Source organism: Podarcis liolepis (genome assembly GCF_965112155.1).
Source record: "Podarcis liolepis genome assembly, chromosome: 2".
In the NCBI taxonomy this organism is placed as follows: Eukaryota; Metazoa; Chordata; class Lepidosauria; order Squamata; family Lacertidae; genus Podarcis; species Podarcis liolepis.
Genome location: NC_139555.1, coordinates 59,048,849 through 59,073,766, shown reverse-complemented (window position 1 = coordinate 59,073,766; position 24,918 = coordinate 59,048,849). Strand labels below are relative to the sequence as shown.

The window sequence follows — 24,918 nt, the reverse complement described above, 5'->3', positions numbered from 1 at the left end:
TTACAGAACCTTTCATGTATTTTCTACCTTCAGTGCTAATCCAAATCTTTTTTCCTTTAATTCAAATATTACCTCACAAGTGCCTTCAACCTCCGGTTCAAACTGTCAGACTCAATCTCAGCTCATTTTGATAACAAAGTGCTCATTGGTTTGAATGACAACTTTAATTAACATGGCCAATCCACTGTAATTGCTATATTATTACCAAGATATCAGCTTGCAGGATTTTTTCAATATTTCATAATAAAGGACATTCTTCTTTAAAATGTTGCTAAGGAACATTCTGAGGCATGCAAGTTATTCGCTCCCCACCCCGTCTTTTCGGTTTTCAGAATCAAAAGCGACATTAGGGAAGGAAGTTATAGCAAAACGTTGAATAGTTGGACTAACTTTCTATGTCTGCAGATGTCCGAGGGCCTCTTCCTTCCACAACAGCAGTGATATTTCAAAGCCTGGAACAATGAAGAAGACCAAGATGGGACAGATAAAACTTAGCACTTCTTAACACAGCACATAGTTAAACTATAAAACTCCCACATGAGGCAGCAATGACCACCAACCTAGATGGCTTTAAAAGGGGATTAGATAAATTCATGGATGAGAGAGCTATTGATGGCTACTAGCTGTAATGGCTATTCTGCACCTCCATGGTTGGGGGTGGTATGCTTCTGAATACCAGTTGCTGGAAACTGAGAAGAGAGTGCTCTTGTTCTGGAATCCTGCTTGTGGGTTTCTCACAGTCATCTGGTTGGCCAGTGGGAGAACAGAATGATAGACTAGATGGGCCATTGGCCTGATCCAACAGGCTCATCTCATGTCCTTATGACTTTCCATGTAGGGGCATATCCCAGTTTGATGCTGCCCAAATGGTTTGTTAAGTGGGGTGGTATGGGGAGGGGTTCTTGTGGTATCATGTGTGATGGGCAACCTGATTCCGGAGGATGAAAGGGCATTTGATTAATCCCCTTTCCTTGCTTATGATAATGGCGGGGGGACCCACTGTTTCTTTCTCTCCTCAGAAAGCTGCGCAGTCCACTTTTTATCAGCCTGTGGTCTAGGCTGACAATCAGCCACGCAGAGGAAAAGATTGTCCTGAAAGCAATAGAAGAATCAAGGCCAACTTAAGCAGAACACATTAGACTGGGTACTAATTGGAAAGGTAAGAATCTGGACCAGTGTCTATTCTGCAATACAGTGGTACATCTGGTTAAGATACTCAATTTGTTCCGGAGGTCTGTTCTTAACCTGAAACTATTCTTAACCTCAAGCACCACTTTAGCTAATGGGGCCTCCTGCTGCCGCTGCGCCACCGCTGCACGATTTCTGTTCTCATCCTGAAGCAAAGTTCTTAAGCCAAGGTACTATTTCTGGGTTAGCGGAGTCTGTAACCTGAAGCATCTGTAACCCTAAGCATCTGTAACCCTAGGTACCACTGTATTATCTGATAGAAGTGATACCCAAAGCCTTCTCTGCTATCCTGCTGGATATTTATTACCTAGATATCAATGAATCTGTTTAGACAGATGCCATTTCCAGGCAATGGTTATGCTGCAAAGAATTTTCGAATGAATTTTCCCTTTTAGAACTCTGGTGGCATACGGAGCGGGTAGCAGGAAGTCACCCCTTTGGCATTCTTGTGGTCAACCCATTGTGAAATGTTGTACTGGTCCACAGAATGGAAAACATGTTTTGTAAATATGAAGCACTTAGTAAATAGTTGTTGACCTTTACTTCATGATCTATTGCTGTTCCAAACAGAATATGTGACAATATTTCATAACGTCTTGTGCCTGTAGAGACACAGGGCCCAACCCACCTATCAGAACAAAAGAAAACAGGCCAATGGCCTGTCCAGTTCAGCACCCTGTTTCCACAATGGCCACCCAGATGCCTATGGGAAGCCCAGAAGCAGGATCCTGAACACAACAGTGCTATCCTCACCGGTAAGTCCCAGAAATGGACATTCAGAGGAATAAGGCCTCCAACTGCAGAAGCAGAACTATGATGTCCAGTAGAACTTAGCGATCATAGCCAGTGTCTAAAGAATTTGTCAGATCCCTTTTTAAAGCCCTCCAAGTTGGTGGCCATCATTACATCTAGTGAGAGTTAATTCCAGAGTTTCACTGTGTGCTGCTGTGTGAAGAAAAACTTTATTTTACCTGGATGTTCACAAGTTCTGTGTGAGAGAGGGAGAAAGACTTTTCTCTATCCACTTTCTCTATGCCATGCACTATGTTATAAACCGGTTATTCGCCTTTTCTCCACAGTGAATGGAGAAAGATGGGTATTGTAGTCAAGCAGCATGGTAAGTGCAACCGGTTAGCCATGCCCACTCTAGAAAGCACTAATGCAGGGGTCAGCAAACTTTTTTCAGCAGGGGGCTAGTCCACTGTCCCTCAGACCTTGTGGGGGGCTGGACTATATTGGGGAGGGGATGAACAAATTCCTATGCCCCACAAATAACCCAGAGATGCATTTTAAATAAAAGGACACATTCTACTCATGTAAAAACATGCTGGTTCCTGGCCTGCAGGCTGATTTAGAAGGTGATTGGGCCAGATCTGGCTCCCGGGCCTTAGGTTGCCTACCCATGCACTAATGTCTTAGGCAGCCACTAGCAGACAGCATTTAGTGGTAAGCTTGGCATTGCTTGGAAGGAAATGATTGCATACTAATTATCCAAAGTTGCAAGATGTGAATTTTTGAAGCCTTTGCTCATAAGCTGTCATGCAACCCAATAAACAAGGCTTGCCCCCAGATATATGGCATTAAGGTGACTTCGGATGTTGTTCAGGTAGCACTAAAAAGTGAGTTTTTGTGGGCCTCCTACTTCACTCTTACCAACGGAGACTGCATTTGCAGCTTGTGTAAATCCCAGTGTAAGCTTCTCTTTTGGCATAACAGTGGAGGAAACTATTGGACTTATAAAGGTGAAAAATAGGCCCACTGGCTTTGACCAAATGCCCTTCTCTGAGGCGCAGGGAGGTGTTTGTAGTTGTGGAAATGGCAGGGTGTGTAGCAGCTCCTCTCAAACACAGGCACTGGTTTAGACAATCAATGCCTGTATGAACTTCCTGCTGGGCTACAGACTCCCATGGATTTGATTTATTTGATCTTCAAAACTTATGAATTGGGGCAATATTCAGTCTTGTAACTGGTACTCTTCAGAACTTTTGAGGAGAGGATTGCTTGCCTTTTTGCTCAGCAAAAATCCAGGTTACCTCACTCTTTCTCTTTTTCACATCCCTTAAAGACTTTCTCAAGTTCTTCATTTACCTTTGTTTGGAATTTTCCTGGATTGTATGGGCTCATACAAATTACTAATTGGAGGATTTCCTTCTAGCTGCAAATGACCTTTTAAAACCTGGCAGTCCTTTATTATGTCCTCTTTCCTTTCTATTGTTTCTTCTGCAGTGAGCAACTTTAAAATCCAAGGAGCAGTTACTTAAGGCTTATTCCCATTTATGTTCCTAAAACTAATCTTCATGTCTAAATTTGGCATTCTTCTGTTTCTCCTTACAGAATTATTACTTAGTCTAATGACCTTGCAAGGTGATTGAATGTACTTTTTCTGTTAGAAGGTTCCTATGTGGAGAGAGACCTCAAATGTACAGAGAACAGTTCCGGGTGTTCAGATGTCCAAAAATCATAGTTACATGCTTAGGTGGGGGTCGGTCTTTTGCCAAGAGCAAAATTTGGACAAGGATTTGGACAAGGTTGTCCCTTGGTAAGCAGATTTTATTTACAGATAGAATGAGAAAACAAGGAAGAAAGGACAAAGCGAAAGAGAGAGCTTGTGTCCCTGCGGTATCTGGGAAATCCTCTGAAATGCAACCAAAGGACTCCTCTAATGGCCAATATGTAGCACCTTCCATGGTCTCAGTCTGTTACAGTATACTCTTTTAGGCATGGGAAGACTAGTAGGAAGTTAAAACTTTGGTATTTTGCAGAATTTCTACCTGCTAAAGAGCAAAGATACAACAAGAGCCCATTATCTGCACTTTCTGGAAACCACGGAACACATTTTTGTTCCAACAAGATTTCCCAACTGGATAAATAGGCCTCTGCCACAGTATTCCCCTTTGTATTGTTTTAAAATCCATCTTTTGTTATTGTTATCCATGGCTTTTAACTGTTTTTAGCTATTTCACTGTATTTTGTACAGCACGGTAAGACATTTGTGGAAGGGGATTCCTAAGAACAATAAAATTTGATTAAGTAAACATAGAGGCTTCTTCAATAGTTTTTTTTTGCCTGTTCTGTGCCATTGCCAGGGTTTATTAGTTTGTAAATGTCTAAAAGACACAGTGAGCTTGGAAACACAATAGAGTTTTACTGAGCATCAATTATCCATGGACATCTAACCAGGCTGCTTGAATTTAAGCCAGATGGGTGAGAGAAGAGGCCTTCACGTGATGAATTATTTGGTGAAGACACACTAAACTTTTGTCTCCTAAAAGTCATCAATGTTTCAGCAACAGTTTGGCGTACATACGAGGAGATATTAATCCCCTCATTAGCAAGAGACAGGCATTGTTTCCTTTTTGAACTTGATATGTCTGCATACAGAGCAAAAATCCCAACATAATTTATAGGAAAGCACAGCTGAGGAGCACCTGTTCTTACATTACTTGTTCTGCCCAATTAGTTGGGCGGGGAACAAAATCCACCACACCATGAGACATGAAATCTTAGAACGATAGAACCATCAGGAAATCAGAGGTTTTGTGTTGGAATTTTAAAAAGAAATATAATGTTTAGGCTTCAAAGCAAATTCTGGTTATTCATATAAAACCCCTTACCTCTTCCATATTCATTTACAACTAGAATCCTAAAGTATGATTTTTTTCTAATTTATCTCTTGTTGGCTTTTGCTTTCGCTGTTGCCCCAGTACCAGAGCTGTTTTCTTATCCTTTAAGTTCTCCTGTAACTTAAATTTTAAAAGTATTTTAAAGCAGAGATTTTCCTGCATATAATTACCATAATTTGCGTTACAGCAATAGGCAGAAGCTGCTTACTGGATGAGGCTATGCCAGGCTTCCTCAAACTTGGCCCTCCAGATGTTTTGAGACTACAATTCCCATCATCCCTGACCAGTGGTCCTGCTAGCTAGGGATCATGGGAGTTGTAGGCCAAAAACATCTGGAGGGCCGAGGTTGAGGAAGCCTGAGCTATGCTAATAGGAGAGTCAATGTTCCTTACTGGGAGTGAGAGGATTGAGACAATGAGGAGGTTGGAGTGCCAGATTGGCTCTGCTGCTAGCACAACCGCATGTAAAAAATCATTTTAAACCGCATGTAAAAAATCATTTTAAAGGTGTCATACTGCTAGACCCAACAGCATTAAAACTTACAATTAAAGCAAGAAAAACAAAGAATAGAACATGTAAAAACCACCCCATCCCTTCCCTTCTCCAGTTCTACCACTGTGTGTTTTAAAGCAACATTTTCGTTGTGCATTTGTCTTTTAATGAAACACTTCAATAATTCTTATACGTTTCCCATTTGGAGTCATTGATATTCCTGTAGCCTTTATGTCAAATGAAGTGTCCAAATGTCCATGCATTGATTTTGCTGACCAAGCCCATTTTGTTTATTCTGTTTTAAAATTAAGTATCTCATGGGACTGTGTCCAATGAAGTCACCCCATTAGTGCAAGGAGTTCTGCCTGTGCAATAGGACTACCTTTCCCTGCGCACCTCCTAGATCTTCTGTGGGAGAAGCACAGAACAGATTTGGGGGAAACAGGAGCACATGGGAAGAGGAAAGGAGAGGACGTCCCATTGCACAGACAGAAGCCCAGGATATTCAGCAAGGATCAGGAGGTGCTGAGGGGTTCTGGAGCTGGCACCCCATCAAGAGTGTTGTTGCCATATTGCAGCTTTTGGGGGGGGCAGCAGCAAGGTTAAGGGGTCACATTGATGCAACATATAGTTCATTTACCTTAAGATTTTGAAATAAAAAACTGGTGTTGAGGATCATCAATTTAGAGTAGCAATGGTCCCTCACTTGCATGAAATGTCTTACCCTGAATGCCTTACCACTGAGCCTCTTGGGTTTGCTGATCAGAAGGTCGACGGTTCGAATCCCTGTGATGGAGTAAGCTCCCGTTGCTCTGTCCCAGCTCCTGCCAACCTAGCAATTCGAAAGCACGCCAGTGCGGGTAGATAAATAGGTACCACTGTGGTGGGAAGGTAAATAGCATTTCCGTACGCTCTGGTTTCCGTCACGGTTTTCCGTTGTGCCAGAAATGGTTTAGTCATGCTGGCCACATGACCCAGAAAGCTGTCTGTGGGCAAACGCTGGCTTCCTCAGCCTGAAAAACGAGATGAGCACCGCAACTCCATAGTCACCTTTGACTGGACGTACCCGTCCAGGGGTCCTTTACCTTTTTACATTAACCCTGAATTTAGAACTTGAAATTTGTTTGTTTGTTATTAATCAGCATCATGTATGTGCTGCCCCCAAAACACCATTCAATAAATGTAGATGTTGGGCTTCCTTTCTAGACATTATAAGACAGAACTGTGGTTGAGTTCCTGCAAAAGATAGCTTGGGCACAGCGGCCACAATCATCAGCAGAGGTTGTCTGCCTATGAAATCTCAGTTTGCTCTCCCCTTCAAAAATTATAGCAAAGAAAACCAACAGCCAATGTGGTGTTGGAGTAATAGTAGTAATAATAGTTGTTGTTGTTGTTGTTGTTGTTGTTGTTGTTGTTGTTGTTGTTGTTGTTGCTGCTGCTGCTGCTGCTGCTGCTGCTTTATTTATACCCTGCCCATCTGGCTGGGTTTCCTCAGTCACTCTGGGAGTGTTTGAATGAGACCTGGGAGACCAGGGTTCAAATTTCCACTCAGCCATTAAGCTCGCTGGGTAAGTCACTTGGGGCAGTCACTATTTCTTAGTTTAACCTACTTCACAGGTGTGGTGTAGTGGTTAAGAGTGGTAGTCTCGTAATCTGGGGAACCGGGTTTGCATCTCCGCTCCTCCACATGCAGCTGCTGGGTGACCTTGGGCCAGTCCCACTTCTTTGAAGTCTCTCAGCCCCACTCACCTCACAGAGTGTTTGTTGTGGGGGAGGAAGGGAAAGGAGAATGTTAGCCGCTTTGAGACTCCTTAAAGGGAGTGAAAGGCGGGATATCAAATCCAAGCTCTTCTTCTTGTTGTTGTTGTGATGATAAAATGGGTAGGGGGAGAACTATGTATTCCTTCTTGAACTCCATAGGAAAAAAGGGGGATATTAATGCTATAAGCAAACAAATAAACAATATTCAGAAGCATTGTGCTTGTCCCCACTTCAATAGAGAGCTTTCAGATTTTGACACAAGATAAACTGTTCCAAAATATTAAAATTCGCAAGTCAGCCACTGGGCTCAGTCTTATTTAGAAGCATATTTGTCTTTGCATACGCCACCTTTAATTGTCAAGAACTGCCAAAATGTTTTTGAAAGGCAGGGGGGAAAAGCTCCATCATTTCATGCAAGCATATAAGATAAATAGCTTGACTAGAGGAATGCAAAACTGTTATTTGTGAACATGCTTCAAGTTGTACAATCTCTCTAATAAAATGGTGAGGGGTTGTTTTTTTAAAACACACTTCATAAATCAAGTTAACATGGACAAAAAAAAAGTTATCAGGATAATATATCAGACATGACTTCAAAACAGAGTCACCACAGTGTAAAATACAGACTCAAGTAGGAGCATGTACATCTGTGAATTATTTGGATTCTTTACCTGCATTAATCACAACATGAGACACACAGCTCAAGGCAGAGCATATCCTACAACAGCCAGGATAGCTCAGAAGTTTTTTTTCCACATGCCCTCCATCCTTCCTGGAAGTACCTTTGATGAAGAAAAGGAAAAGAGAGAGCTAGCTATTATTCATAAGTGTTAGGGAAAAGAATGATTGGGGAAAAGCAGGCCACCAGAGCAGTCTAACCCTGCTGCTCACTCCTTGCTCTCAAAGCCAAAATCTGGAGGAGAGTGATGACCCATGCAAAGTACAGCCCTGTTTCTTCGCTTCAACATCCCTCCCCAAAATCACTGTGCATTCAGAAGATAATTCACTGTGGTTAAAGGCCGGAAGGGCTGCCTTTAGTCTGCTTGGTTTCCTTCCTCAGAAAAGGAGGGAGACGCTATATGTTTAACTTTTCTGGGGGGTGGGCAAGGCAAAGTTGCTACTCGGAAGGCAGGAAGCTCCTTTATCTGCCTTCACATGCCTTGTTAATGGGGCCAGCCCAAGACATTTTGCCACCCGAAGCAAACAAGAAAATGGCACTCCCAACCTGGTATTCAGAAGCAGAGCCAGCCTTGGAAGTTTTCTTGCCACAGGAGCAGAGGAGGAGCAGGCTACTGCTTGCTAGATTCTCCCTGCCACAGCTGCCTCCAGAATATGCTGCCTGAGGCAGTCGTCTTGCTCAGCGTAATGGTAGGACCGGCCCTGAATGGCACAAACTGATTTGGGGAAATAAGAATCTGCCTGAAATCACCTCAGTTTTCGCCTCGTTATTCAGTGTACACAGAATCTATGCACACCCCTAATATATGTATCAGTCTCTAAACAGAAATGTCCATTACATGCAAATTCTATCTGTATTATGATGAGAAACCACTTAGTAAATGAAGAAAATTTCAAGTTCCTGACCACTTCATAAAATGGAGACCATACCTTAGTATTTACTGTTTTGCTGGCATGCCCATACACTCACTACATAACTTTCATTCATACAGAGTCATGCACACATAGAGTGAGGGATACCGTAAAACGTAGAATATTTTTCTCAGATAGCTGAGGCACATCCACAGGTGCTACAAACCTAGAGAAGAATTCAACACAACGTTGAGGAGATTGCTCTGCCAGCACAAGTATTTCTGCTTCCTTAAAGAACATTCTCCTTTCTCCTCCTCTGCATGCTGCTCTGGGGGTTCTACCCAACCCCAACCCCACCAAGCTAATTTGGGTGGGGGGCAGACAGGGGAGGAGAGTGAGGAAGCCCCATGGCACTGATGGAAGTCCTTGCCTGCGCTTCTGCTAGCTAGCTGGACTGGTTAGTTGAATACAGCCCTTAATTTTCATACCACCCAACAACTGCTCCGCTGCTACATTTTAAACTCTCTAAAGTTAAACATGTAAGTAAGGCCCAGCCTGCTATGATCAATAGATGTTTTTGCAGCCTGTTTTGAATGCAATGTTTCTTTCCTACTGCAACAGTGTCAAGGATTGCCATTTCCTGAAGGTTCACACACACACAAACACACACAAATGGTTGGAAGAGCTTTTGCACACAGTTCTGGACTTTACTTTTATATCAAACTCTTGCTTGTACCAGGCAATCTGGGATTAATCAAGCCTTAGAATAATAGCAGCACTTAAAGTTTATTACAGCTTAAAGCAGAGAGCATTTGAGCCAACAAGAATGTGGTCTTAATCATCGTGGTTTGAATTTACAGTTTAAGTAACATAAATTTCCCTCCTTGCCACTGGGGCTCGCCTTAGGTCACCATTTTTCCTGCTTGTTGCACACTCACATACACAACCCACCTCCAAACGCCGGAAGGCTTTCAAATCGCAGCGTTGGAATTCTGAGGTCAAACAAGAAAGCTGCAGTATGGCAAGGCTGCCCCCTGAATTAGAAGCTCAGTCATTTCTGCATTGGGAAGATCTGAACATGACCACAAATGCAATAGTGGAATTCAGCTTGGATCCTACAAATCTGGGCATGTCAGAGAGAAAGGAATTCATTCCCAGATTCTGGGGAAAGAGGCACCACACCAGCTGTGGTGTTTCTCTCCTCTCTCAGTAAAACGCTCAAAAGCACATCAATACGCAGATGTTCCAGTTATATCAGGGTAGCCTCCATTCCCTGAAGCCTTTTCCCTGCTTAAATAAATGTATTTGTTTTGCCTGTATATGAGGGGTGGGAGAATTTGGGGAGGAAAGTTATCGCTGCTATTTATTTATGATATATAAGGATCTTTTTACTGCTCTCCAGTTTCATCCACCGTGTGTGTGAATGAGAATAAAACAACATTTAAGTACAAATATATAATAACATAGGGGATGCAGGTAGGGCTGTGGTCTAAACCGCTGAGCCTAGGGCTTGCTGATCAGAAGGTCGGTGGTTCGAATCCCCGCGACGGGGTGAGCTCCCATTGTTCGATCCCAGCACCTGCCCACCTAGCAGTTCAAAAGCACGTCAAAAAAGTGCAAGTAGATAAATAGGTACCGCTCTGGCGGGAAGGTAAACGGTGTTTCCGTGTGCTGCTCTGGTTAGCCAGAAGCAGCTTAGTCATGCTGGCAACATGACCCGGAAGCTGTCTGTGGATGAACGCCGGCTCCCTCAGCCTATAGAGCGAGATGAGCATGCAACCCCAGAGTCGTCTGCAACTGGACCTAACTGTCAGGGGTACCTTTACCTTTATATACGTAATAACGTAAAAGCTACAGATTAATTAAAAAAGCACACAACACTGAGCAGGATTAAAACTGCATGTAAAATTATCAGGGAAATATGAAGGTCTTTCCTTGGCACAGAAAGAATGGTGAAGCAAGTGTCAGGCAACTGTCTCTGGGGATAGCATGCCACAAGCTGGGCACCGCCACTGAGAATGCTCTGTCTCTGGTGGCCACCAGCCTCACCTCAGCAGCAGGGGTGGGGGGACCTGTAAAAGGCTTTTTTCATCAGATATCTCTGTGTTCAAGGAGATCTTTATGGCGATAATTGACCTTTTAAGCACCGTTGTCCTAAGCTGCAAATAACGTTTGAAGTCAAAAGCAGCACTTTGAACTGGGTTCAGAAATGGACTGGGTATCTGTGCAGTTGGCATAGCACAGGTGAAATATGATCACAGCACCCAGGCCCAGTTAGCAATCTGGCAGCTGCATTTTGTATTTACTGCAGTTTCCAGAGCGCCCAAAGACAGCCACATATACAGTGGACTGCTGTAGTAGCCTCTGGGAGGTTAGAGGCTACTACAGCCAGAGTTGCCATTCTTAATCTGCTTCCCTTGTCTCAGATATTTAACCCCCAGAAAGAGATACCTCTTAACTCTGTCATAGATTCCTGCACAAGCATACACAATGTGCACCGATTCACTCCTCTGCACTGCATTAGGATGTATTCATATAGTAAATGTTGCTGAATAAATGTTGTTGAGTTACATGTGTTGCATAACAAGAACAGTCCAAGTTGATTCTGAGATTCAGGCTGCAATCCTTTCTGGGAGTAAGTCCCATTGAACTTATCGTGGCTTACTTCTGTGTAAACATGTAAAGGATTGCCTTGTAAACAGAATAATTGAATGCAACATACTAAAAAAAAAATTTGCTTTACCAATGTGAGTTGTGGGTGGGAGCTCAATTAGCGTTATCCTTGGTGAGAGAATAATTTTTTGCAAATGAACAAGTGTCCGTATTTTTACATGTGAAATGCTAGAAGGCACAAAGTATTAAGTTGGTCTGAATAGTCCCTGCTATTTCAGGACAATGATATTTTAAGAAGACTTTTGAGGAAGAGGCTACTTGAAAGAGACATGAATTATCCAGATATGTTATGCAGGTGTTCTTATATAACTTTTTTGAAAACCTACTCCCCAACATTTCCCTCACAACTAATGTTAAAATTACAACCCTGAACTTTCAAAAATTGACAGAAATATAAATAGATATTGATATTTTAGTACACATTAGATCCTTCCTTCCTTCCTTCCTTTGAGGTGGAAAAGTTGGAGACCAAATGACTTGATGACCCTCTCATTTTACGACACCCAAAGAACAAAATTTGAAATCTCAAATGACTTAATCAAGAGAAGAGGTGGATAACAGTCCATATATATCACCAGAATTAAAAAGACAAATATGGAAGTTTTCCTAATGTCTAGAAAAGTGTATATGTGCACATGTAAAGACTGGAGCATTTTCCCTGTGCTTTTAAGGCTTCTTCTGCCCAATGTGCCCTGAACAGAGATTACGGGGAGGCACAAAAGCTGTTGCTAAACATAAACTCTTTCTAGCAGAAATTCTGTCAGACCCATATTAGGATAGGTTTAACATTGTGCTCCATATTTTCCTAGCAGTTGTAGCATACTAGAATCTGGAGCAGTCAGACTCATGTTTTACTTAGGACTCAAGAGTTCTCTTTCTCTCCCTCCCTCCCTCCCTCTCTCTCTCTCTCTCTCTCTCACACACAAACACAGCCATGAAAGATTCCGATGGGCCTCAGTCTGGACTTGCTTGATACACACTAAAGCTGTTGGAATAAAACCATACCCTCTTACACCACTCCTCTGCCTTTTCTTGGGTCCCTGAAGCATCTTACAATGGGGGAAGGGGAACAAACTGTGCAACTTGAAAACAATGTGTGGCTGGAAGATTTTAAGCAGAGCTGGGGTCAATAGTGTGCAAACCATGGGCTGCTTGGCATCACGGGCACTTTGGAGTGGCCAGGGACTTCTAAAGTGGTAGACAAGGAAGGGGCACTAGGGATGCTCCAGAAAGGAGGCTTCCCCAGGGAGCTGTAGATGGTAAGCAGTGTTCAACATATGCTGAAATCTTCCTGATGTCTTCCTCTGTCCTGGTGATTAACCAGCATAAGGGTTAGGTTACATCTATGCTCTATGTCTCATGTCGGTCTGTGCCTTGGGGTTGCCCAGCTGTTTGGATGTCTGTACACATGCAATGAAGCTGTGGCCTTAGTATAGCATTCTTTGCTCCTCCTTCATCACAATTCTTGGCCCGGGTGGAACAAATCTATCCCCTGTGGGTTTGTGCCCTGCAATCAGATTGTATCCTGTCTTTGTCAAACTACCAAGCTAAACATAATCTTTGTATTTGCATTCTAGGACTTTGTGACCTTTGTTCAGTTTTACTCAAGACATTTGTGGAAAGAGATTGCAAGGATTATAAACTTTGTTGTTGTTGTTTTTAACAGACTCTCTTAACATTAAGTTCCACAGAACTAAGTACTATTGAAGATTATTGCTGTATAACAAGGACTCGCCACCAAGTCTCATATTACAGACGAATATACCAAATGTTTGGTCAGCTCTTGTGACAGTAAATCACCTCAGGACTTCACAGTATGACCAACATTAAATAATAATACAGCTTAATTCTTGTTGATAGTATTTTTCATTATAATATTTCTAATATATATATATTATTAGGGCCTCCTCAGTAGTGGCGCTCTCCCTGTGGAACACACTCCCTTCAGATGTCAAAGAGATAGAGAACTGCACAACTTTTAGAAGACATCTGAAGGCAGCCCTGTATCAGGAAATTTTTGATGTTTGATATTTTATTATGTTTTAATATGTGCTGTAAGATGCCCAGAGTGGCTGGAGAAACCCAGTCAGATAGGAGAGGTATAAAATAATAATTGTTATTGTTATTGTTATTAAATAAATCATTAAAGCTGCAATCTACAGTTGCCTGGGAGTAAGACCCATTGAACTCAGTCCCACTGAAGTTAAGGGGTCTTTGCTTTAGTGTAGGAATGTACTGTAATAATTTAGGCTTCATCAGCATGGTGCGGGGTGAAGCCCTAACTTCTAAATATGAAAGTTAAAATATTGCAGAAGGTGACGGGAGGGAAAGGATTGGCAGCAAGTAAGAGACAACTTCAGCTCGAGCTTTGCATTAATTTTTTCAGGCACCATGACTAATTATTTTAATAAAAACAAGCACAGCATTTTGCCAGCGAACGTTAAGTCTTTCAAAGACTACCAGGGGAAAACTCAGAGGACTTATTAGAAAAATGTTGTAAACAGATGTATTTTAACATCTGTAAGATCCTCACGCTCTGCAAGACATTAATAACTTACATTTTTTTAAAAAAACCTTGTTGGCTTTGTCTTAAGTTATATTAGGGAAAGCTGCCACTTTTTGAATATTTTGAAGCTGTTAAAAGCATAAAGCCTTTGTTTGGGAAAGGGAAATTACCCTTTTATAGTGTATGTATACAGACACACACACACACACACACACACACACACCTGGAACTAAGTCCCAATTAACTCACTGAAGCTTACTTCTGAGAATTGCTTTATATTTTGAATATTTTGAATAGGATCATTCCTATGAGACATCTTGTCTAAAAAAAGAAGTCTTCAGTAGGTGTTCAGATCCTTGTATACTCACTGCCTGTCTAATGTCCACAGAGAAGGAATTGAACAGGGCCGAAGCATTGTTATTTAGGATTATTAAATGTTTACCCAGCCTTCCTTCTATTGAAGCCCAGGGCAGCAAACAGCAAAGTCATAAATACAATACAATTTAAAATAAAACACATGAAATCATATTAAAAAAAATTAAGAGCATCAAAAAACATTTAAGAAAATTCAGGTACATGCACAGCTAATAAATTGCAAGGTTTTCAGAACAGTCTCCTTTGGCCACCCAATACCTGGGTGAACAAAAATGATTCCTCCTGAATGTTAATAATGAGGGAGACAAACAGGGAGGTCTTTCCACAAACAGGGAGCCACCAACAAGAAGGTTCTGTCATGGGTCAACACTAAGCAGGCTTCACCAGTGGTGGCACCACTTATTGAGCCTCTGTGATGAGAGACACTTGATATTGAGAGACTTAGATCTCACAGCCATTTAGGGTTTCACGTGCTTAATGCTAATACATGCATTGCATTGAACCTGGTAGCTCATTGGCAGCCAGTGCCATGTTTTCAGGTCCAGTGACACATGGTCCCCTGGGCTGCCCTACTCTCTCTCTCTCTCTCTCTCTCCATATAATGTGACTAGCCTATTGCCCTTGGGTGTGGTGGAGGATGCTGTCCCATCGCCAATGTACAAGCAAGACTCAGTTGTCAGTACATTTGGCTTCTGTAGGTGCGATGCTGGGACAGGCGCCATCTTGCCCTTTGCGTCAGGCAGCAAAATGCCTTGGGCTCACCCTGCTTGTTTTCCTGACCTTTTTAACCACAGAGCCAAAATATGGCAGTATAAAGTTGCTTTGCTTGTTGGCCAAGAAAATATGGGCCTGATGATGGTGGCGAAGATGTTGCAATCATTCCAAAGGTCAGGCTTGCAACAGTCTGGAATTTTGAGTTATTCATCCCAGCACTCCAAAGACTAATTACGGTAACTTTATTGAAATGGGAATGGTTTTACAAGCCATTTCCACTTGAGCAATTGTGCAATGATTACACTACCATGAGCAAAGGAGAAAGGACCTCTTGGATGCATTAAGAGTTTGATTATCTAATGGATTAGTGTTTTCAGGCTTGAAGTCCAAGCTTTGTACTCAGATTCCCGTTTTTACTTCATCCTAGAGCGAGTCAGCCCTGCAGCTGTACTCTGAACTTTCCCAACCCCAATTAGGAAAAATAAAAACGAAATGAACAGCTGAGGTTTCAAAGCAACCTGACTTCAAACGATTTGGTGTCTCCCCACCCCCACCCCTTCTCAAATTAGAAAAACAGACAACCCAACCCAAAAACATGGTGCCCTAGCTAGGCTAGAAATGATTGGGGCATAGGCTCGTTAAAAAGCTGAAAGATATCAGGCAAAATCTGTTAACTGTTCCATCTGTTTGCCTCTCTACTATTTCCCCAGATCTTTCCCAGCCCATATTTAGATTAGTCCGTTCTCAATATTTAAATTAAATGGTTTTTCAGCAGTTTTGTTCAAGATATCTTGCTCTTTAATGATAGGGAGAGTGCTGGAGATGTCCAAAATAAGGATGAGAAGCTCCTTCCCACCTGGCTCATTGCAGTCAAAATTTGATGGCTGTCATATCTCCTCTCAGTCTCCTCTTTACCAAGCTAAATGTACCCAGCTCCCTCAATCATTCCCCATAAGGCTTGGTTTGTGGACCCTTGATCATCATGGTCACCCTCCTATTCTCACATTCCTGCTTGTCCACATCCTTCCAAAATTGTGGTGCTCAGAACTGGGCACAGCACTCCAGGTGTGGCCTGACCTTGTATTAAAAAAAATGATTTATCAAAGACTGAGAATTTGAAGGAAGTGAAATAATAAAATGAAACTTTCCAGACAGGTGTTGTGGTCCAGCAATTGGAAATACTCTTGGGCAGAGGTGGGATACAAATAAAAAAATATTATTATTACTATTTAAAACTGAACCTATCAAATTGGCAATTTGTGGACTGAAATACAGCTATCTTTCCAATTTTGCTCTTATTCAAATACTGTGGTGCAGTTTTCTGAGCAATTTTTAGGGGGGGAATACATAAGGGGAGATTGTGCATAAAAATAAATCAATTTGTGAAAATAGCATACCAAAAATACATTGTATTAAGGAAAATCCTGCAGTAACAAGTCTCAAGGTCTATTAAAAAACAGTACATTTCCTGGAAGGCCAGGAAAGGTATTGTTTTGTTCCTATTAGAGCAGGCATCCCCCAACTCAGCCCTCCAGATGTTTTGGGACTACAACTCCCATCATCCCTAGCTAACAGGACCAGTGGTCAGGGATGATGGGAATTGTAGTCCCAAAACATCTGGAGGGCTGAGTTTGGGGATGCCTACTATAGAGACAAGCACGTGCCCTTCAGCCATGCTTCTAAGGCAGTTTCAGAACAAAATACATACAATGAGAACAAAATGTGTTAACAAAAATTAAACAGTATCTATTCCTATTGACCCCTCCCCTTCCTTGGACCTAACAAGCTTCTCCTGCCAAGATGCCAGTTTCCTTTTAAATCACTTGGAAAGGCTTCTGTTTACTGGTCCAGGTTTAATGAAACAAAAGCAAGATGAGGCACAAATGGGTTGGGCACCATCTTCTAACACCATCAGGTGTTAGAAGGACACTAACACCTCACACTCTTAATCTGATAACTGATCGTGCCCCACTTAATGCCTCATCTTGCTTTTCATTAAACAGGGGCCAAAAAACAGCTTTCCCCCATCTTGTGGAAACTTCCTTTTGTCAGACGGAGCATGAAATAAAAGAAGATCAAGTGATGTCGAACATTTTCCAGCCTTGCTTCTTGTCTTAGGCCACAAAGTTCAAAAAGAAACTAGCATAATTCATGAACGCTTTATATGTCAAATGCCAGATAGACTCAATGCATTATTTTGAAACAAACCATGATGTTCCCCTGCCTTTTAAAAATGGTTATTATTTTAAACTTTCCAGGGGAAGAGAAAGAAGTTAAGGCTTTGTGCGCATATTACATCTCCAGTATCCTGGGTTTCCTTTCAACCAAGGCACTTTGGAAACAGACAGACCTTTGAAGCTTTGTTTTCCCAGGGCTGAGATAGCCTGAGGCACAGAGGCTGACTGACCCAGGGCTTTAGGGAAGAACAGGGAAGTGTCAAAGTCCCCAATAAATACCCATTATGTTCTTCCATGACAAAAATCATTTTTAAAGTACCGTTTTATTTCCTGTCAACACTAACTACACCAGCTTTTCCCATACTATATTAGGCCAGTGGACATATATCCCTTGTGATAACAAATGAGCAAATATTTTGATAGGAAGCCATTTTGTAGTTGGGATTTAAAGTGTGGCTAACATTTCTAATTTGCTAATAAAGCCCAAGTCTAGGATACATAATCTCTCTCTCTCTCTCTCTCTCTCTCTCTCTCTCTCTCACACACACACACACACACACACACACAATTTGATTCATTTATATCCCACCTTTCCTCCAAGTAGCTCAGGGTGGTACACATGATTTCCCTCCATCTCCATTTTCTTTCCCATCAACCTATGAGGGAGGTTACTGTATTTTTCTGTGTATAAGACAAGGTTTTTTTATTATAAATAAGTGTTAAAAATTGGGGGTCATCTTATACACGGATACTGCAGAGGGGGGACATGTGATTGGTGGCAACCACGAGCAGGAGATTGTAATCGGCGATTGGGCGGGTGATTGGTAGCTGCAGCAAGGCCTGCTGGTGATTGGCGGCTGCTGCAGCAAGTGGGTGGGAGATTGGCGGCTGCTGGCGGCGAGCGGGCAGACAATTGGTGGGTTCGTTGAGGTGTGTGATTAGCAGTGGCAGTCAGGCGGGTGAGTGATTGTCAGCAATCCTACCCAAAAGGGGTTGTCTTATACATGGAGGTGTGATATACATGGGAAAATACAGTATATGAGAGAGAGAGAGAGAGAGAGAGAGAGAGAGAGAGAGAGAGAGAGAGACTGGCCCAAAGGGACAAGTTCTTCATTATTGTGGTTAACTAGCTTTTATTTAAATGCCTTTATTTATTTATGTGTCAGTTGTGTTGTGGCCCTAATACCTTGAAGAGTCAAAACAGATAATGCTGAAGCTGAGGTCTAATTCTAAGCTGCTCTTCCACTCTAAGCTTCCATCCTGAAGGTGTGAAGTCTGGAAAGGACAGTTTCTCTTGACTCATCAATCCAAAGGGAGAAAACGACAGGTTCGTCAGCTGATGGTAGGGATTGACACATATGTCTGAATTTGGTTTCTCTCAGTTTCTCATTTTTTCAAATTTTAAGTTCAGTTCTCCACACATGTACATCAGGTTGTGATTTTAAAAACCAACCTAAACCAACCCAACCCAACCCAAACCAACCCAAACCAAACCACAAATCCTCTTGAAAATTACATTATTCCACTGCACAATCCACCTTAGTAGATGCATTTTGGAACCCCCTACTTGACTGCATTTCAAGATTCAGAGAAGTGTGAAGGGTTTCCTAAAGTCTGTACTTGAAGATCTTCTAGAAATAACAGTTAAGGAAAACCCCCAAGAGCTGCTTCTTTTTTCAAAGACACTAGGTTTAAAGTTTTTTTAATTATTGGGTAGGATCCAGTGCTAGTTGTATTCCAAGTAGACTCTTTACTGTTAATAGGCACGACTGACTTAAGTTCCTTAATTTCAATGGGTCCTCTCTCAGTGGAACTTAGCAGGTTACAACCAGCTATATTGCATGATTGCTATGTGGATGTTTAATTATGCTAAGTCCCATAGGAGTCAGAGCATATTTTTAAACATGATTGGTTGGGGCTTCTGATCTTGTGTAGGTAGAGCAAAAATGTGTTTATTCATCACAATGTAATGGTGTCCATGTGGAGTCTATGCTGTTTCCTATATGGACATGAGAAAGCATGTCAAAACATTTTCAGAGAATTGGTGTGATTCAGTGTTGCTCATCTGTTCTACTTTTTATGACTGTATAATTTTGTGATGTTAAAATAGCCTTTTTGGGACACAACCATGAAACCTATACTTTTAATAAGCTGTCGGCTTAGAAATATTCTTCTGTACTCTGGTTTCTCTTCAGATTGTGTAAACCTTTCACCTTTTTAAAGAAATATTATTCTAAATAAATAATTAAATAGCAATTTTAGTTACCAAAATTAAACTTAATAATGGGAACCACTTGCTCCCTGTGAAAACAGGACATCTCCTCTTAATTAATTGCCAACAAAGGACACAGAATATACTAGAATCCTTGTGGTTTTCCATCCCAACTGCCCTCCACAAGTCCTTGCCTCGAATGGATCTGTTTTCAGAGGCTGAATGCCTGGTTCCTATTAAACTAATTCCAGCAGCTTACTGCTCAGAAAATTAAAGTACAACTTTCTAGCTTGTCTGCACAATTAGTTTATTACAAAGTCATGGGATATGGACATAAATTACGTTATACCCAGTATATGTGGCTTTTCAAAGGAGAAGTATGGATTTTCTAATTGTATCAGTTTCGAGCAAATTCAACCTGCTGGAGAAATTGTTCCTGAATCAACTCCTTGTCCTACAAAATGTCACAGACCAACTTCAATTTTTAAAACCAGGAAGAGCCCTGAACATTCGCTCTGAGGTTTAAAGGAATTTATTTGAACTGGCATTACAAAGAAGTTAGGGCTGTAGTAATAGGATTGTAGTCAGAGGAAAATGAAGCACATGATTCTTGTCACATAAGGTGCAATATATCAGCCTGTCTTGGCCCCTCAGCTTGTCTGCTTCATGTGTAATTTTGAAACAAAAGATCAGAAAACCCTATTAATCCATGAGAAAATCCTATGAATCTCCTTAGTTCTTTAATATCTTACTGCCGTGAATCATTACCAACAAGGCTCCCTGACTACCTTGATAAATGATCCTATACTTTGCAAGAATAATAAACTCGCGAAAGCAGCTCAATTTTTTTGTCAGTCGTGAGCGATCGCAAAAACTAAACAATGAATGAGCACTCAAGATTAATAAAACAGTCCTTATGCGCTTCTACCCAGAGGTTAGCTCCACTGAGTTCAATGCAATTTTATTCCCAGGAAATTGTTACAGGGCTGCAACCTAAACCTTCCTTTAGATTAAACATGCAGGCACCCAATTGTAGGGGTAACCAGCCTGGTGTCCTCCAGATGTTTTGGACTCCAACTTCCATCAGCCCCAAGCAGCATGGTCAAAGCCCAGGGATTGTGGGAGTTGTAGTCTTTAACATCAGTTGGCTATCTCTAAGTTGAAGACTGCTCAGAAAGTCGGCTATAATCACATTTAATTTCAAAAGAGTGAACTTAACTTATGGGGGGAGGGAGGGAGTCAGGTTGTGTTAAAAGGAAGCTGAAATGGTCATAACCCATAAAAATGATGATGACAAACCATTATAACAGATGGTTTGCAAAAACATATTGGAAAAGGAAAATTACTGATCAGCTCAAAGGTTTAATACAGCGTGACTAAAGAAGTTAATAAAAGTCAAGAAGGCTTCTTTTTCAGATGTGGAAGTTTCCCAAATGAAAACAAAAATGAGCCCTAACTCGATCATTGCAAAGGTACGGTAAGTTGATAAGGCTAGCCGGAAATATCAAATGAAAAGAGCTTGAGAAGTCCGTTACACATACTTTTAAAACCAGCAATAAAGAGTGATGGCTGTGATGTAAATATATCAAAAACAGCCAAAGATCCAGAGAAACGTTTGGGTTTTTACAAGTGAACAACACAAGCAACGCTGACACCAAACTCTACATACATTAAACATAATAGAAACACCGCCACCCGACCCCACACCTATCCATCTTCCCTCTCTCCACCCCCTTTCTTTTTTCTTTTTTTCTTTTCTTCTCCCCCTAATGCCTCAACAAATGAAACGGATTTGTAAAAATGTTACATGGAGAGAGAGAAAAATGTGAGGCACTATACTTCTGTAAAACAAGAAAATCCTGAATAAAATAAATAAATAAATAATAAAAAGGGAGGTATAACAATTATGAAAGGAGAAAAAGGAGGAGAATTTGAATGAACTTTTTATCTTGGTCCACCCTACCAAGGATGCTGGAGAGATACCCACCCCAGAACTGCTTTTTCCAGGGATAGCATCTGAAGAACTAAATCTCCAGAGATGGCAAGAGATGAAATTCTTGGACCAAACGACAAAATGAAAGAAATTAACTGGTCGCGGAGTGTGGATGACATATATCTGAAAGGTCTTAAAAGTTCAAATGTCACACACCCCTCACGCTGAAATCAGTCTCTATACCAGAAGGTTGGAAGGTAACCAAAATAATCTCAATTTTAAAAGGGAAGGGAGCCAGGAAATAGCAGTGCCACCTGCCTGATATCTATCCTGTGTAAATTGATAGAATTTAGTACTATATTGTATAGATAAATGTTATCTATAGAGACATGTGGACTCAAATTTTGTCGCACTATGTGGGTGAAAGCTTGGGTCTGACAAAAACATGGGGGGGGAGCAGTGGTGACGCAAGTTTGCAAGGCGGGGCGAGTTGCCACTGTCTGCCAGGGCTCTTTCCAGCTGGTGGCAGCCATTTTTATTTCCCCATTTACACCTTGGAATGGCATTGCTCTGATGAGGGCTTCTGGGAAAGTATGTCAAATTCCAGAGTGCTGATGAATTCCGACATTTTCCAATTGCTTCACACTGGAGTCCTCTTCTACCTTTGAAAGTCCAACCCCAAGGATGCTGACTTTTAAGATCCACTACAGAATATCCAAGAAGACTCATTCCTCACCTGCCACAGCCCCAGTGAGTTCTGAGAGCTATACTTTTTTTAAAAAAAAATCCTTTCTAAGGATGCCTACAACTGCATAGGAAAATTATATCCCTTTTGCAAAATAGCTGCAGGAAGTGAAGTGCTCTCAGCTGTGCATCCATCCCTTTTTCTACTGGGAGTATAAACAACATTAAACAGTTTCCATCGGTTTATTTTTTGCATCAGCTGTCCCCCCCCCCACCCTCAGAAAAAAGAAATGAAATCCAATCCTCAAATTCTTTGGAAAAGGCAGGAACTGAAAGAGTGCTCATTCTTCTCTCTCTTTTTCTTTCTTTCAGCATTTTCAGACCATTGACTCCAGGCCAAAACCCCTGTAGGGGTAGTAGAGGCATCATTCATTAAAAACATGTGCAGAGCTCTGATAGATTGTGTCAAGGAATGCTTACTCTAACCAACTTTGACATTTAACAAAGAGCCTTTGACCCCCTGCTATAAATATTTAGACATTAAAATAGTCACAGAATCTGTGTATCGAGCTTTAGGACGCTCAAAAGAGTGAAAGGGTGTTTCCATTCCTTGCCTGTCGGCGCAACACACTCGCTTGAGTCTGAACATTCAGTCCCGAGTCTGTTCTTAATTATAGGAACTGTCAAATGCGGCTGGCTCTGGGAGGGACAGATTTGTCAGCAGGGATGGGGAACCTGTGGCCCGCCAGATGTTACAGGACTACAATTCCCACCACCCCTGGATACCTTAAGCCAGACATCCCCAAACTTGGTCCTCCAGATGTTTTGGGACTACAACTCCCATCATCCCTAGCTAACAGGACCAGTGGTCAGGGATGATGGGAATTGTAGTCCCAAATCATCTGGAGGGCCAAGTTTAGGGATGTCTGGCTTAAGCTATGCTGGGCGCAGATGATGGGAGGGTTTGATTCTAGCATTGGTACAGAATATCTGTGGGAGGGACAATGCAATATGCCTGAAAAGGGGGTCCCAGCCTTAATAATCCATTGCAACACTAAAGGCCTTCTTAGGCCTTATATTGTGCAAGCATGGAGATGTTTCACAATGAATTAAAATGTGCTGGAAACTTAACTCCTCAAACTATTCAAAATCTACTATTGTGAAAAAAGGTAAAGGTAAAGGACCCCTGGATGGTTAAGTCCAGTCAAAGTCGACTATGGGGTTGGGGCGCTCATCTCGCTTCAGTCCGAGGGAGCCGGCATTTGTCCACAGGCAGCTTTCTAGGTCATGTGGCCAGCATCACTAAACTGCTTCTGGTGCAATGGAACACCGTGATGGAAGCCACAGCGCACGGAAATGCTGTTTACCTTCTCGCCATAGTGGTACGTATTTATCTACCCGCACTGGCGTGCTTTTGAACTGCTAGGTTGGTAGAAGCTGGGACAGAGCAACGGGAGCTCACCCCGTCGCAGAGATTCAAACCTCCAACCTTCTGATAGGCAAGCCCAAGGGGCTCAGTGGTTTAGACCACAGCACCCCCCTGTGACCCTACTATTGTGTAAACTCAGTGCTCACCTGTTTTTCAGAGATGCCATGTTTTCAGCAGTAAAATGCCTGCAAAAAAATAAAAATCAAGGTGCACATTATTACCATTCATATTAGAATTAATGATGACTGGGCTGGATAATCAAGCTACAGCTATTGGCCCAGCTAGACCCAACATTTTACTTCTGCCTCTTCCCTTGGTCCCATTACCATTGCGCCCCGACTCTGCTTTTCAAACTTTGGGGTTCTAGTACAAATCAAAACTTGAAAACCTGCTGTCTGTGCAGCCTTGCCCTAGATTTATATCGTTGGTGGTTCCTGCGGGTAAGCTTATATCCATTCAATCCTACAAATGCTATGAGTAATAAGTGTTCTCGAAGGGGAAATGATCATGGAGTTTTTTGCGAGCTTCCTGCAAAACACAATTACAGTGATGGAGTAATTCAGTAACCCACTGCTTAATCCAGAAAGAATGAGATCTGATAGAGTCGTGCTTTGCGGTTGTTAATGCAAGAGTTGTATCAACAACTCCAGGGCTGCCTGCTTTATTTATTAAAAAGGAATCTGGAGATAGGAACAATTATGGCAGATTAACCTTGGCATGACTCCAATAGGAAAGAAATATCACCAGGGCCAAACTTTGCTCCAAATATAATATCTCTCTTACCGTTCCTGGGGTTCTGTTTGTTATGTTTGGAAGACTGAGCTGTAGTTAATTACAGGAACATGATGCCAATATTTCATGCCAACTAGGCTTCTCATGATCTCGTGCTTCGCTATAGGGAAGGTGGGGGAAGAAATCCTTTTGCCTTGATGAAGTTTCAGCAGAACTCTCTTTGATCTAATGCAACTGTTTATTTCCCACTGGCTTTCCTTTGTTTCTTTCTGTTTGGGACAATTAATGGCGTGAAATCTGAATTTTATTTATAGTGGTGGCTTCCTCTTATCTCCTCCCTCCTCAAAACTTTAAATAGACCATGTTTGACTTCCATGACAAAACAGCCGTGTGCCTTACTTCCAAATTCTTTATGAAATTGCTGCTCCTCTGGCAATATATGTGTCTTCTTGATTCAACTAGATTTACCAAATTGTAAGCCTCAAGGCAGGGGCTGTCTTTTGGTTGTTGGTTTTTTAACTCATTTGTAAACAACCCCAGGAATATTTTTTTGGCTGAGTCACGGGGTAAAAAAATGCTTTAAACAATTAAATAAATTGTAGACACATTCTGAATTACTTTAACTAGGGGGAAAGTCCTGGTAAGCACAATGAGACTTGTTTCTGTGTAAACATGAATAGGATTGTGCTGTTAATGTTTTTATAGTTTTGTGTTTTGGCTGTCCCACTGTCCATTTGGATAAATGAATGAGTTTATACTGCGCTCAGTCAGTTAGAGGCTGGAAGAAATCAGAGGAAAGGAAAAGACAGCTTTCCTGAGTCAGTCCACATCTCTCATCGTAAGTAAAAGGAAATGAGGGAGTTCCTGGATTCATTTAAATAGAGGATCA

The 24,918-nt window shown here is 41.7% G+C and overlaps 1 long non-coding RNA gene across 1 annotated transcript; it reads right to left on the bottom strand.

The window, feature by feature from the left end:
* Positions 1-323: 323 nt before the first annotated feature.
* Positions 324-24,638, bottom strand: LOC310699785. Its single transcript, XR_014522251.1, has 3 exons — positions 24,081-24,638; positions 23,444-23,482; positions 324-452 (listed from the first exon to the last, which is right to left on the bottom strand). It is a non-coding gene; the product is annotated as an uncharacterized lncRNA (long non-coding RNA).
* Positions 24,639-24,918: the final 280 nt, after the last annotated feature.